The following is a 16,273-nucleotide window of genomic DNA, read 5'->3' on the forward strand; positions in this document are numbered from 1 at the left end:
CAAGAAAATAAAAGAAAAATAGATATGCAGATAAATATATGAACACTCACATGAGTATATAGTGTCCAGCTTTATTTCTAATATACTGTTTAAACTTCATCAATATCCCCACCATGAGTCTTTCTGAGTGATACACCACACATTCAATGTGGGCTCTCTAAAAAATCCTCTCAGGCTGCTGCTTTCAAAGCCTCTGCAGCTGCCTGAAACAGCAATCTTTCTCTTCACTTCTCCCCTGGCTTTGCAAGGATCTGCTTTCATTTCAATATCAAACAGAGCATCAGAAATTCCTGAAAATGACTCCCTTGAATACTTCCTGTGGCTGCTTGGAGCATGGTCGACATGCCTGTTGGTAAAACAGGATGGTGTTTATTAGTTGCCTCAATGATATCACAAGAGCATGCTACAGTTTTAACACTGAATATTTCTAATTTAACAATTTGAACAAGTCACTTGTCAACTGAACTTCCACATTCAGTTATCTCTAAAGACTAGTCTGGCCAGGGAAGGTAGCACAAGCCTGTAATCACAGCACACTGGGAGCCCGAGGTGGCCTGATCACAAGGTCAGGGGTGTGAGGCTAGCGTGGAAAGCATGGTGAAACCCCAAATCTAAAAATACAAACAATTAGCCAGGCATGGTGGTGCACAACTGTAGTCCCAGCCACTCAGGAGGCGGGAGAATTGCTTGAACCCAGCAGGCAGAGGTTGCGGTGAGCCGCAGTCACACCACTGAACTCCAGCCTGAGCTACAGAGAGAGACTTGGTCTCAAAACAAAATGCTAGTCTATGAAATATGTATTAATAAATTATATTTTCACTTTGAGCAAAAACTTAAATGGGTAAGTGGTTCAGTGCTACAAAAGTAACAACAATATAGGAAACACAGCAATCATGCTTGATACCAGAGTATTTAGTTACAATTTCCAAATTCTTCAAAATAAACTACACACAGTTGGTATTAGTATTTCACAGAGGAGAAAACTGAGGTCTGAGAAATCAAGTGACTGAATTTTCTGTCTCAAGGCACATTACAAGTAAGTCCTGATTTTTAATGCATTATAATAAGTTATAGCACAGCAGTGGTCATTAAAGTCCTGTTTCTGATTAGCCAAACTTCTATTGGTTTTTTTTTGTTGTTGTTGTTCTTTTTTAAAAAGTCACACTATCATGTTTGAATACTTAACTTAAAATGTAAAGAATCAGCAGAAACAATTTGGTAATGTTTCACATGACCACGGCAGAAGAATATTTTATAAAACAAGCTAAGAGAGTTCATGCAATAGACCAGAAAAAGAAGAACAAATTCTGAAATAGCTAAATAAGCTCCAGAGTGGTAGCTCATGCTTTTAATCCCATAAATTTGGGAGGCTGTGGTGGGAGGATTGCTTGAGGCCAGGAGTTGGAGACCATCCTCAGCAACATAGGGACACCCTATCTCGAAAAATAAAAGTACAAATATTAGCTGAGCATTGTGGCACATGACTAATCCTAGTGACTTTGGAGCCTGAGGTGGGAAGATTGATTGAGCCCAGGTGTTTGACGCTGCAGTGAGCTAAGATTGCACCACTGACCTCCAGCTTGAGAGACAGTGAGAGAACCTGTAGCTTAAGAACAACCATGAAATAAGCGGGGGCGATGGGTAAGTTGAACATATCCTGCCATTGCCCAACCAATCAAAATTCCTAAAACATCCTCTTATTCCTGAGCCCGACCCTCTGATAATCCCTGGACAGAAAGACAGAGCCATTTCTGGCTGTCCGATGACCTAACCCCTTCTGCAATACATATAAGATCAACCTGCAGGTAGTCAATGTTTGGCAGAAAAAAAAGTAATAGTCAAGGTGTAGGAGGAAAAGCACCTCTAAATACCGAACATAGGAAAAAATAAATATGTTGATTATATACATTATATATAGAAGGATTGACTGGGTTTTGTGTATACATAAACAAAAATATATTTAAAATAGGAAAGGGGCTAGAATTATACACATAAGAATATAACCATGATTTTATATTTTTCTGATGGAACTAGGGAGATACTTAATTTCTACTGTGGCTTACTTGATCTTTACGTTTTCTAAAATATCCATTATTTTAAAATAAGAAACAGAAAGATACTGAAAATAAAGATATGCAAAAATTATCTTACATTGCATGACAATGTATTATATTTATCATTTACTTCATATATTTTGAAATGTTCTAATGGCTTGCAAGAAATCAACTATGATATTTTTCCACGGTACAAAAAAAGAGGAAAATTGATATTCTAAGAGGGACTTATTTTTTCTTTTCCTACCTATAAAAAAGCATATCTGAGAACCCTGAAGATCGATAAATGCTCATTACAGAAACATAAACATCAGGTGATCATTAATTTCTCAAACAGATTGGAATGAGAAATAAGGTGAATATAGTTTTAACTTCATGAAAATGTATTTCCATACACAAAATAGAATTTCAGAACAAAACTGAATTTAATCAGCCATCTCTGGGGATTGGTCCCAGGACTTCGATAGATATGAAAATTTGTGCATACTCAAGTCCTGCAGAAAAGACACGTATATATAAAAAGTTGGCCCTCCTCTTCTGTGGAATTAACAGGTGGACAGTGAACAAACCACTCAACAGATGAAATGGATATATCAGTATAATAATCCAGACGGCAGTCAAAATTATTTGATATTTCATCTTTTCAGGTGATTTTCAGAATAATTTAAGCACAGCACTCTCAGAGTCGGCTAAGACTTTCTGGATTACGTTGCTGTTCCTTGGTGAGGAAATGTAGCTGAGTATGTGGAACCTGAAGCCGCACCTGATCCCCTTGGGCTAAGTGGCATAACACAACTCTCACCACATGCTTCATGCCCTTTGACACCCTGGTCTTCACATTGTTAAGACAGTGAAGTAGGCAATAATATAAAACAGAAAACAATTCCAGAAACCCTGTCTAAGAGTCCAAATGGAATGTAACAGTTTTGTTTTACTTGTAAATGCCTTCTCAGAACTCACATTCCAAAAGGAGTGATGGGGTTGCTATTGCAATAAGAGTGATTCAACATAACTGAAAGTGTATCCACGGCCCTGAGTAGATGAACCCTGAGTCACTGAATTCAACATACCAATTCTGTCACAACTTAATTAACTGATGAGAACAATCACTACATTAAGAAAGCAGTAATTATTTTACTCATTAATTTATCTCTTTCATTTTGTAATTTAGTTTTACTAACAGTTAGCATTTACAACTGGCTGATCACTTTCTATGAGCCAATTACCGTTTTGAATATTTACACAACATGTGATTTTTAATCTTCAGAGCAATTCTGCCAGTTGGGCAGGGTAGAAGCCCCATTTCATAGTTGAGATAACAAAAGGTCAGGAGTTAACTAACTTGCCTAAATCAATACTAGTTTTAGAATGAAATAGGAAGTCCATATTGTTATTTCAGTTGTACCCTGTTGACAAAGGAAAAATAGAAATACCTAAAAGCCCAATAATTTGAATTTTGGCTGTGTTCAATATTTATGAATTTAGTATCATGAGCTCAGATTTTGTAACAGTATATGGTAAATGAAACACAGAATCCCTGTTAGCAGCTCCCATAAACAGATGAGACAATCAAATGAAACATAATTTTAATAAAATGCTGTGGGCTTCTGAATCAAAATCACAAGGCATTGCTGCAAATACAAAAATCGATGTGGTTACACATATGTAAATGCATGTACACACACACACATACACACATTCTCTTTCTCTGTACCTTGTGTTAACACCCTGTATCCTTTGTTACAGGGGAAAGAAATGATACAAGAGAAGAAGGATGAAGACATAGTTCTTCCTTTGGTTTCACAGTTTTGGTTGGAAATGCAACATTCAGTTTAATTTACTTAGTGGGAAATTATTAAGTGCAATGCACCGCTCAGTTGTTTCAGGAATTGTAAGCATCAAATAGAGACACAGACAGGATCTTTATCATCATTTGGAGAAAATGAAACAAATACAGAAATACTCAAGGACGAAAGAGCTGTGTGTTCTAAACAAACCATATTTCTGATGATGAGGCATCTTGTCAAGGAGGGAAAACATTTTTCTGTTAAAGTTAGAAAATCAGCTTCATGGAATACACTGTGTTTGAATCTACTGAAATTGTTATTCTTGTTATTGACTTCCTACCCACAAAAAAATTGGACAGAATTATAAACAATAAGGAAACAGTTCTCCCAATATTTCCCTAAAGATAACACAATTATTATACTAATTGATTAAATCCCTTTAATTTTTTTCTGTATTTGTTAAAGTAATCAAATTCTATTTACAATTTTCTATTCTTTCTGCTTACTTTATATTTTGTCATAAAGGTCTTTTATTGTATTTCTAATCATCAATTTTTATTTTTTATATTTCTTTATTGATTTATGTTTTCTTGGAGACAGAATCTCACTATATCAACTAGGCTGGATTGCAGGGGCACGATCTCGGCTCACTGCAACCTCCACCTCAGGCACAAGCGATTTTCCTGCCTCAGCCTCCACAGTAGCTGGGACTTCAGTGCCTGCCACTGCACCTTGCTAGAGCTTTCTAGACTTTCTCCCTATATCCCTTGAGCTGGGATGAGCAGTGCCAGGTAATATAGGAGGGAATCCTATGTCCCATGGCTGCTGAGAGGCTCTTGGAAGGCTTCATCTGGAGCACAAGGAGCAGGAAAAATAACCCTTCTGGAGTGGGGAGGCCAGGAGTGTCCTTAGATTAAATTCTTACATTACGATAAAAGTGAATTGCTGGGGGCTGTGGCTCAGGCTGTAATCTCAGCACTTTCGTAGGCCAAGACAGGCGGATCACGTGAGGTCAGGAATTCCAGATAAATCTAGCCAACACGGTGAAACCCCCTCTCAGCTAAAATTGCAAAAAAAAAGAAAAAAAAATAGCCAGACCTGGCTGCAGGCACCTGTAATCCCAGCTACTTGGGAGGCTGAGGCAGGAGAATTGCTTGAACTTCAGAGGTGGAGGTTTCAGTGAGCTGCGACAGCTTCTCTGCACTCCAGCCTGGGCGACACAGTGAAACTCCATTAAAAAAAATTGTTTGAAAGAATCTTAACTATGTTAATACCCACCTATGCCCCCTGAAATCCAATTAGAAGAAAGGGGTGTGGTCTTCAGAGATGTATAAAAGGACACTTCAGGAGCAAAACTCATTCTTCTCCAGAACCCACAGAGTGGCTTTTCAACTGGCCTTGGAGACTTCCACAAGCTACTGCCACTGCACTGTGAGACCCTGATGCTTGAGCTGACTTCATCTTATTGGACAGCAAGCCTTGGCGAGAATGTAGATCTATTTCTGAGGTAAGTGTACACTTTCCAGAGTAGGAGCTGCTCTTAGGTTACACATCAAAACAAACAAAATTTGGAGACTTTATCTGCAAACTTTGACTTTTTTTTAGATGAAATGATGTCATTTTCTGAGTTTTGAAAACAGCTCCATTTATTTCTTAAAATTATTTTAAACATAATCCATAGGTTTACAAGCTCCATTCAACCTATTTAAAAATTAAACATTTTTGTCATCTGTCTTGCTTCATGATGTTCAAATTAACGTTATGGTTGATTTTTTACTTAATGTATTTCTTAGCTGTTTTATAGATTATAAGCATTCTGCAGTAGTTTACAAATATCTGGCGATTCTTTCATCTCTGTAGACTCTGTAAATGGGTTAGGGCTGTTGTAATCTATATGTATAAATGTGTTACATTCTACTCTGCTAGTGAAAATGTGCCTGTGTTGCCACGTATGGCTATACACAGGTAGAGGGCATTGAATGATTTGGGCAAGCACTTTTTTCTAAAACACAGTAAAAGTCTCTTCAGAAACCTCAGTCACTCTGTCGAAGAAAGCCAGAAATGGGTACTCATGCAGAAAAGTCTCACTGGCAATCATGCAGAAATGTCAGAAATGGAGGGCTTCTGTATTTATACTGTGTAGAAACCAGGATTTTAGATTTTTCCTTTGTTTCTTTGTTTGTTTTAGACAGGGACACACAGGCTGGAGTGCAGTGGTGGAAATAAGCCTCACTATGGCCCATACTTAATACCCCAAGCAATTCTTCTGCCTTATACGCCAAAGTAGCTGGGACTATACGCATGGGCCACCATGTTGGGCTTTACATATATAATCTATAATATGTGTGTGTGTGTGTGTCTGTGTTTTAAGATAGGGTTTCACCATGTTGGTGAGGCTGGTCTTGAACTCCCAACCTCAAGTGATCTGCCTGCCTTGGCCTCCAAAGTGCTTGGATTACAGGCATGAGCCACCACACCCGCCCATGTGTGTGTATTTTTAGAGACAGGCTGATCTAGAAACTTTGCCATCATGTTGCCCAATCTAGAACTCCTGAGCTCAAAATATCTGCCTGACTTGGTCTCCCAAAATGCTGGGATTACAGGTTTCAGCTACTTTGCCTGGCCCACATTTTTTTTTCCTTCCCTTTAAAACACCACCTTACTGTCTAGAGCCTATTATTATTGCATGATACTTAGTATTTTTCTGACTCTGTGAAAGAGTAATGACAATGCTTCCAAAGAGCTTAGAAAATATTTCTATCCTCTGTGTACCCTTCTGCATTGTATCAATATAGCCCCAAATTAACAGACAGTCCAGGAATAGTAAACACATGCCAGAAAGGTTTTGTTGATTGAATGAACTCAGCAGCCTAGTAAAACAACGATTGCTTGTTTTACCCTGGAGAAGTGCCTTGCTTTGGTTTGTTTGTTTTGCCTTGGGGAGTAAAGGCTAGCTTTGTCTGATTTTGGTCAAAGGATGAGCTCTGCTCTAACATTTTCAAGCAGGGGCCCTCTGGAAAACTCTGATGGATGGTTGTTACAGTTAAATCAAACAGTGAGAGTAGAAGAGCTTAGTTTCCCTTCTCCAAACCAATCACTGGCAATTGAGAGTGTGGCTGAGATTCAGACCATTCAAGACTCATCCCATGAGTTTATGGGTTGATGATATCCCAGAAGCCCAGGTAACTTGGTTGACACTAACACACACCTCAAAAAATCGGACATTCTTCTAAGCACAAAAGTAGGGTTTGGAAAGCTGCTTGTGTGTCGGTTGGAGAACAATCACATTTTTCTACACAGGTTGATGTCTCTTAGTGCCTTAGTTTTCTACTTTTTCTATTTCTGTCCTTGCAGATGAAAGCCTACTTTTCTCTAGGAAAAAAAGGATGTTATTCAATCACAACCTGATTCAAGTTTTGCTTGGTCCTTTGTCTCTCCAGGGTAGAAGATTAAATTCGTGTGGTTTTCTTCCCCTAGGAAGATGGACTTAGACTTCCCACAGGCCTTCCAGAAGGAACTCACCTGTGTCATCTGCCTGAACTACCTGGTAGACCCTGTCACATAGGCTGTGGGCACAGCTCCTGTAGACCCTGTCTCTGCCTTTCCTGGGATGGAGCCCAAAGTCCTTCCAACTGCCCTGCATGCAGGGAACCATCACACCAAAAGGATTTCAAAACGAACATTTTTCTGTAGAATTTAATGACGACTGCTGGGAACGCCAGTCTCTGGCAATTCCTGAGCTCTGAGAAACAAGTATGTGGGACCCATAGGGAAACAAAGAAGATGTTCTGTGGCACGGACAAGAGTCTGCTCTGCTCGCTGTGCTCTAACTCTCAGGAGCACGGGGCTCACAAACACTGTCCCATTGAAGGGGCAGCTGAAGAACACCAGGTAAGAGACAGCACTGGGATCACCTGAAGGCTGGAGGGTGGAAGAGTTAAAGAGATGAGAAGGGAGAGGAGAATCACTGTGCTGATCACTCCACTCTTTACTGAGTGCCAGGTGCTTTCGGAGATACCAGTGATGAAATTCTGAATTCAATATGCAACTATACCTGCCTTCATGGAGCCTGCACCCAAAAAGAGGGTGATTAAGTAAATGTCACTATTACTTTGACTCTACAGTACAATGCTAAAGGCATTGAAAAGCTACCAAAACTAGAAGAACAAAGAAAATACATTTTGGAAATGTATTTAATAGTACTGGATAAATGGCAAAAGCAGGAGGCTAGCATAGTGGATTCTGAAGAAGGCTGTTTCACTGATCATTAGCTCGGTTACAAGAAATCTTTACTCACCAGTTCCCTAAACTGTTATACATTCTGAAACCTCAGATTTCAAAAATACTGAGGATGAGCAGTGAAAAGATTTGTTTTATTTTCCTCTCTGTAGTCGGTTCATACATGATATCCCTTGCCTGCATATGTCACTCAGAGTGTGGAATCTATGGTATTTGATTTTCTGTTGTTCACCCTCATAATTCTTCGTCGAACATGAAGAGTCTCTTTAGGTTCATACTATTGCTATGGAGAAAGAGAATTCACTCTCAAATGTGTCTTCCAGGACTAACTCGTGGTGAAAAATAAAGATGGCTTCAGAGAACTCCAGGAGACTAGAAATCACTAGCGAGTCGTTCCCTTAGAGAGGTGATCATATCTCTGCTAAAATCCTACTGGGTATGGCTGGTATTTATAAGCAATAGAGAATCTTCTCAACTGAGTACAATTTCCTAAACTGAGTAGTGCACCCTCTGAAAAAAAAAGGCAGGCCGGGCGTGGTGGCTCATGCCTGTAATCCAAGCACTTTGGAGGCCAAGACAGGCGGATCACCTGAGGTCAGGAGTTCAAGACCATTCTGACCAACATGGTGAAACCCTGTCTTCAAAAAAAAAAAAAAAGAAAGAAAAAAAGAAAAAAAAGTCTTCCTCAAGATGAAACTAGGACTCTTCTTTCGTGGTAATGAGTGAACTCAAATAAATAAAAGAAGCACTTAGTTGTTCACAAGTGAACAGCATCCTAAACCGGTCAAGAAGACATGTGGTACCTGGTCAAGCTGTACCTGCTATGTAGGAAGCGTTGGTGGGGTGGCTGGAGGTGATGGCAGTTGAGATGTCTGGTGTGTGTAGGTGTAGGTATGTCTCTGGGTGGTGGACAGAAGGCTGGGCTGGCAGATGGCTCAACCACAAGTGCCAAGTTCACAGATGTTACAGACTGAACCTGTCAGAGGAGTTTAGTTCTCACCCCTTCTCCTTCCCTCTACTGGCCCTCCCCGCCTCTCCTCCTCTCCCTGTAGGAGTGCGGTGGAAAACAGATGGGCAGGTGATTCGACTGGGGTAGGGCTGCTCTGCATTGTAAAGTAGCTCAGAAAGCCCGTATGAGCCACTCTATGTACATGACCACACACACGGCCTATGTACATGACCACACACACGGCCTATGTACATGACCACACACACGGCCTATGTACATGACCACACACACGGCCTATGTACATGACCACACACACGGCCTACGTACATGACCACACATATATGACTGATTTCTGTCACAATTGGGTCACAGTTTTTAAAAGAGATGCTTGGCCCTGTAGAGGTTTAATCAAGGTCACAGGTCTGTCTGAGGCCTAGAAAGAGGGTGGTGGGTGGCCTGTAATCCCACACTTTGGGAGGCCCAGGAGGGTGGATCATCAGGTCAAGAGATCGAGACCATCTTGGCTAACATGGTGAAACCCCATATCTATTAAAAATACAATAATTAGCCAGGCATGGTGGTACATGCCTGTAGTCCCAGCTACTTGGGAGGCTGAGGCAGGAGAATCATTTGAACCCAGGAGGTGGAGGTTGCAGTGAGCTGAGATTGCACCACTGAATTCCAGCCTGGCGACAGAGAGAGACTCTGTCTAAGAAGAAAAAAAAAGAAGCAAAGGCAGGTGTAGCTCAGACTCTGTCTCGACGACTCTGTCTCGACCCTCCCTCTATTTTCAGAATGTATGCTGGTGTTCACACAGTCCTCTGCCCGCCCCCACCCACCCCATCCCACCCTAGCCTGTCTTCTCTAGAATTCAGGAGACTCGGCAAACAAGCACCCCAGGCCCTTGACCCATTGCTTGGACTCCACTAGATGGAAATTTGCATGAAGAGGCATTGGAGGGTTTCGGTTCACCTCCAACCAGTGGGTGTGAGATGAGTCATTGCCCAGTCCCCTGGGAAGGTCAGTGATCTCACAAGGGACCTTTCCCAGGTATTTTCCTGACAGCCAGTCCCTTCCCACACAGCCTTTGGTTAGTTCCCTGCCACATCACTCAACAGTATGTAGGGGTTCCCCTCTCAGGCAGGCCCCACACCAGGCACTGCGGGGTAGGTCTTTGTTCTCAGGGGCCCTGTGAGGTAGACACAGAAGTGTGATAAGTTTTTCTCCCAGGATGGAATGCAGTGGCATGCTCAGGGCTTACTGTAGCCCCAGCTTCCTGGGTTCAAGCGATCCTCCCACCTCAGCCTCCCTAGTAGCTTGGACTACAGGCATGTGCCACCACACCAAGCTGATCTTTGCATTTTTTTGTACAGAGTTTCACCATGTTGCCCAGGCCGAACAAACTCCTATGCTGAAGCAATCTGCCTGCCTCAGACTCCCTGTAATCCCCGGGATTACAGACAGAGACCGCAGTGCCCGACTGACAAATGTCCTCCAGATACTATGAGAGTGTGGATAGGGTGGGAATCCAACACAAGGATAAATTCTTCAGGCAGACAAGAGAGGAGATGGTTTCCAGAAAGGAGGGGGAGGGTGGGTAAAGGTGCAGAGGATTCAGAAGACTTGCATGTCTGAAGAACAGCAAGGGGGTCAGCACCATGGGAACACAGGGACAGTATGGGGAAGGAGGGGTAAGGAGGGGAGGTCAGCAGGAAGCAGGCCTGGTGGGCCTCAGAGACTGCACTGTGTCTGCAGAGCTCTGCAGAGCACAGTCAGTGAGTAATAAGAGCCCCATGGCCACGTCCAGGTTCAGGAAACCACACTTTATCCCCCAGCACCTTTTCTGGCATCTGTGGGGGCAGCAGAAGCAGTCCCAGCAGACTTCAGCAGAGACAGCAGAGGAAACCCTACAGCAGAAAGCGTTCTAGCCCTGCGACAGCCTGCTGGCCGACTCTTCCCAAATTCAGCCTCCCCTTCTTTCTAACAGAGCCTCAAGCTTCCGCTGAGCATTTGCTGCCTGGAATAAAGAGCTCTATGTCTAAGCTTCCTTTCTGGCTGGGTGGGAGCATGTGACTGAGGTTCAGCAAAAGCAAGAGAAGTGATAAGCTCCTGTGGGCCTTCTGTGAAGGCTGTGCGAAGGCAGCTCAAGCGCCTGTGTGGCCCACCTTCTACAGCCCTTCTGTTTTTCCTCCTTTGGCCAGTCTGCAACTTGTATGTGACAGCTGGAGCTTCAGCAGACATGTGGAATCATTAGGAGACTTGAAGGTAGAAGTCACATACAGGATGGTGGGTCCGCAGTGAAGCACCCCCACACTCACATATAGAATGGTGGGTCCCCAGTGGAGCACCCCCACACTCACACATAGGATGGTGGGTCCCCAGTGGAGCACCCCCACACTCACATACAGGATGATGGGCCCCAGTGGAGCATCCCCGCACTCACATATAGGATGGCGGGTCCCCAGTGGAGCACCCCCACACTCACATATAGGATGACGGATCCCCAATGGAGCACCCCCACACTCACATATAGGATGACGGATCCCCAGTGGAGCACCCCCACACTCACATATAGGATGGTGGGTCCCCAGTGGAGCACCTCCACACTCACATATAGGATAGCGGGTCCCCAGTGGAGCACCCCCACAGTCACACATAGGATGATGGCTTCCCAGTGGTGCACCCCCACATTCACATACAGGATGATGGGCCCCAGTGGAGCACCCCCGCACTCACATATAGGATGGCGGGGCCCCAGTGGAGCACCCCCGCACTCACATATAGGATGGTGGGTCCCCAGTGGAGCACCCCCACACTCACATATAGGATGACGGATCCCCAATGGAGCATCCCCACACTCACATATAGGATAGCGGGTCCCCAGTGGAGCACCCCCACACTCACATATAGGATGACGGATCCCCAATGGAGCACCCCCACACTCACATATAGGATGACGGATCCCCAGTGGAGCACCCCCACACTCACATATAGGATGGTGGGTCCCCAGTGGAGCACCTCCACACTCACATATAGGATAGCGGGTCCCCAGTGGAGCACCCCCACAGTCACACATAGGATGATGGCTTCCCAGTGGTGCACCCCCACATTCACATACAGGATGATGGGCCCCAGTGGAGCACCCCCGCACTCACATATAGGATGGCGGGGCCCCAGTGGAGCACCCCCGCACTCACATATAGGATGGTGGGTCCCCAGTGGAGCACCCCCACACTCACATATAGGATGACGGATCCCCAATGGAGCATCCCCACACTCACATATAGGATAGCGGGTCCCCAGTGGAGCACCCCCCACACTCACATAAAGGATGGTGGGTCCCCAGTGGAGCATCCCCACACTCACATATAGGATGGCAGATCTCCAGTGGAGCACCCCTGCACTCACATATAGGATGGCAGGTCCCCAGGGGAGCACCCCCACACTCACATATAGGATGGCGGGTCCCCAGTGGAGCACCCCCACACTCACATATAGGGTGGTGGATCCCCAGTGGAGCACATCCACATTCACATATAGAATGGCAGGTCCCCAGTGGAGCACCCCCACACTGACATATAGTATGACAGGTCCCCAGTGGAGCACCCCACACTGAATTTCTCTGGAAATGTTTTCATGTGAGAGTGTGACAAGCAACTCTCTTGTTTAATCTACTATTATTCTGGGCTTGTCTCTTACATGTAACTGAACGTACACTTAACTGATAAGAACTTAAATCCCCCCATTTTCTGGGGGAAAAATTTGAGATCAGGGAAGCAAGTTAACTGGATAAAGATTACTCAGAGAGTTTACCCAAAAGTTCTGTCTCTCCTAGCAAAACTTTCTGATGATTTGGCCAGGCGTAGTGGCTCATGCCTGTAATCCCAGCACTTTGGGAGGCCAAGGCAGGTGAATCGCCTGAGGTCTGGAGTTTGAGACCAGCCTGACCAACATGGAGAAACCCCATCTCTACTAAAAATACAAAATTAGCCGGGCTTGGTGGTGGGTGTCTGTAATCCCAGCAACTCAGGAGGCTGAGGCCAGAGAATCACTTGAGCCCGGGAGACGAAGGTTGCAGTGAGCCAAGATCGCGCCACTGCACTCCAGCCTGGGCAACAGAGTGAAACTCCATCTCAAAACAACAACAACAACTTTCTGATGATTTTTCTCATTTCCAATTTGACAAGTATTTCTGGGGCCTGCACGCAGTACAGAGCCTGAACCCCAAGGCCAGACTTGGTTTTTGTTTTGTTTTGCTTGAGACACAGTCTACTATGTTGTCCAGGCTGGTCTCAAACTCCTGGCCTCAAGCGACCTTCCGCCTCAGAGTCCCGAAGTGCTGAGATCACAGGCATGAGTCACTGCACACAGCCAAAGCCAGACGTCTTGAATGCCGGTCAAGAAATGCTACTCACTAACTGGGAGACCATGAACAATTCTCTAACCTGCCTGTGCCTCAGTACCCTCATCTGTAAAATGGGGATAAGAATAGCATCTACTTCTCAGGGTTCTTAAGAGACTAAATAAGTTATAGGTAAGTAGGTGCATGAATAAAGCACACGGGTTAGCTGCTGTGGGCACAGACTCTGGTTCGAAGCTCGACTCTGTCACTAGCTAGCTATGCGACCATGGGCAAATTATTTAACCTCTTTGTGCTTCTGCTTCCTCACAAGTCAAGTGGAGATGCTAGCAGAACTTACAAAGCTGTTCTGTGGATGAAAGCACTGAGAACAGAGCCTGGCACCTAGAAAGTGCCAGTCAGCCATGGCCATCATTGCTATTACTGTGTGCTGATGAGCCTGTACTGAGTGAAGAAGGGACCCACAGGCAGGAGGCTGAGAGGTGAATGGGGAGAGGGACTGGAGAGACACAGGAGAAGCGGGTTGACATCACTGAGAAAATCACTGCAGGAGCTGGAAGGGACTCATGGGCAGGAGGCTGAGAGGTGAATGGGGAGAGGGACTGGAGACACCCAGGAGAAGTGGGTTGACATCACCGAGAGAATCGCTGCAGCTGCTTTCCAGGCACCACCTCATTTGTTTCCCGCGTGCTCCCAGCAGAGGATATTATTCTCCCCATTTTTCAGTGAGAGAACTGAGCACCTGAAAGCTTGGGTGACATGAACAAGGCCTCCCTGACAGTAAGGGTCAGGGCAAGGCTTTGAATCCAGTTCCGTGCGACCCCACGATGGCCATGCAACACTGACCTGCCTTGGGACCTAGCACACCTCTGAGGAAGAAACCTCTCATGCACCCTTCACCCAGCTCACCTCTGAGAATTAGCAGCTCAGAAAGGAATGGGTTATGTGGGCATTGTCCCTCCAATTGCCCTTGTGGTTGTCAATACTCACTGTGTTTTTATTTTTATATATTTATTTATTTTTTGAGATAGAGTTTCACTCTGTAACCAGGTTAAGGGTGCATTGGCATGATCTCGGCTCACTGCAACCTCTGCCTCCCAGGTTCAAGCAATTCTCCTGCCTCAGCCTCCCAAGTAGCTGGGAATTATAGGTGCACACCACCATGCCCAACTAATTTTTGTATTTTTAGTAGAGACATGGTTTCACCGTGTTGGCGGGGCTAGTCTTGAACTCCTGACCTCAAGTGATCCACCCGCCTCGGCCTCCCAAAGTGCTGGGATTGTAGGCTGAGCCACCTCACCTGGCCTGTCTACATAAATCAGTTTCTGAACCTATCCATCCATCCAACCAACGCTCACAGACCGGTCTCTGTGGGTTACCGCGAGGCTGAGATTTTCTGCTTGTTTAATAGCTTGCCCTGTGAAGCATAATGATGACTTCCTCTTCTGTTTCCTAAGGGAACCTGAAACTGTAAGTCTGAAAGCGTGGCACAGGGAGAACTGCCTCAGTGAGGACAGCTGGCGTGACCCTTCCCACCGCTTCCGTAACATCCCTGGCATTCAGGTTACAAGCAAGGGCCACCGCACACCCTGCCTGAGCCAGTTAGCTGGGCGGTGCGGACGGAGGCAGTTCTCTCATGACCAGTAAGCCTCCTCACAGGAACAGAACCGCAGCACCCAGGAGGACTCAACGTCTAAGGGGACAAGCTCTGGTGAAAGTGGAGGGTCGGAACATAAAATAAGCAAAAACTCAGCGTCCCAGACAGCATCTGGGATGGGAAGTACAATGATCATCAAAAAAACAAAAACAAACAAAAAAAAAAACTGGATGCAATGGCATTTCAAGCCTGTAATGCCAGCCCTTTGGGAGTCCGAAGCAGGTGGATCACCTGAGGTCAAGGGTTCGAGACCAGCCTAGCCAACACGGTGAAACTTTGACTCTACTAAAAAAGAAAAAAGCCGGGTGTAGTGGGGCACACCTGTGGTCCCGACAGCTGCTCGGGAGGCTGAGGCAGGAGAATTGCTTGAACCCAGGAGGCAGAGGTTGCAGTGAGCTGAGACCACACCATTGCACTCCAGCCTGGGCGACAGAGTGAGACTCTGTCTCAAAATAATAATAATAATAATAATAATAATAAAAAAATAAATAAAAATAAATTTAAAAAAGTCTTTGAGACTCTGTCCTACACCTTTCTGAAATGGCACAAGCTGTCAGACCCCATGTGATGTGGAGGAAGGCACCTCAGGACCGCTTTTCCGGGGCACCAAAGCCAAGACCCCCATTCCCAAGCCCTGGCTCAGGTGTCCATCTCTCAAATCCAATCCCTGAGAAGGCGCCCAGAACCCTGTTGGGAGCGAGGGACAATGTTACCGTCTTTGGAGTTGACACCTGCTCTGAGTAACTCACGGAAAACAGGGTCCAGCCGCGACGCCCTTAGCCGCGCCCCGTGTCCCCACCCGCAGGCCGTCCTGTAGCGCGGCGGCTCCAGGGCGCGTTAGCTGAAGGGGACCCACCCGGCAGGGCCACCGCGGGAAGCCCCGGGCCACTCACCCGCCAGGGACGCCAAGAGCGCGGCCGCCGCGCGGAGCTGCCGGGACATCGCGGGCGCGGGGCAGGTTTTGCGGCGGCCGCGGCGAGGTCCGCGCAGGCCCCGAACGCCCAGCACGACGCGGCTGCGCTCCGCACCCACCTGTCCCGGAGACCCGAAGCCGCCTGCTTATGAGGAGCAGCCGAAAAGCCCGCCCCGGGCCGCTGGGCGGGGAGGAAAGTCCGCCGGCCCCCGCGGGAGCGCAGGCGCCCTCCTTCCTCTCAGGGCCGGACCCGCGGGGCCTCGGGCTGTTTCCTTCATGCGCGGGGCCGGGCAGCGCCGGCCTCTTCCCCTCAT

General features: G+C 45.8%; 2 protein-coding genes and 2 long non-coding RNA genes across 37 annotated transcripts in view; 2 read left to right on the forward strand and 2 right to left on the reverse strand.

Moving 5' to 3' along the window:
• The window catches only part of LOC144576556 (uncharacterized), a 537,019-nt gene that overhangs the window by 206,589 nt on the left and 314,157 nt on the right, over positions 1-16,273 (reverse strand). The gene's annotated exons all lie outside the window — the stretch shown is intronic.
• LOC144576563 (uncharacterized) overlaps positions 1-16,273 on the forward strand; it is a 181,483-nt gene that overhangs the window by 8,261 nt on the left and 156,949 nt on the right. The gene's annotated exons all lie outside the window — the stretch shown is intronic.
• Positions 58-16,011, reverse strand: LOC144579491 (uncharacterized). Its single transcript, XR_013527166.1, has 2 exons — positions 15,760-16,011; positions 58-346 (listed from the first exon to the last, which is right to left on the reverse strand). It is a non-coding gene; the product is annotated as an uncharacterized LOC144579491 (long non-coding RNA).
• On the forward strand, positions 5,200-8,442 carry LOC144579487 (uncharacterized). Its single transcript, XR_013527161.1, has 2 exons — positions 5,200-5,348; positions 7,319-8,442. It is a non-coding gene; the product is annotated as an uncharacterized LOC144579487 (long non-coding RNA).

Source organism: Callithrix jacchus, chromosome 15 (genome assembly GCF_049354715.1).
Source record: "Callithrix jacchus isolate 240 chromosome 15, calJac240_pri, whole genome shotgun sequence".
Lineage (NCBI taxonomy): Eukaryota > Metazoa > Chordata > Mammalia > Primates > Cebidae > Callithrix > Callithrix jacchus.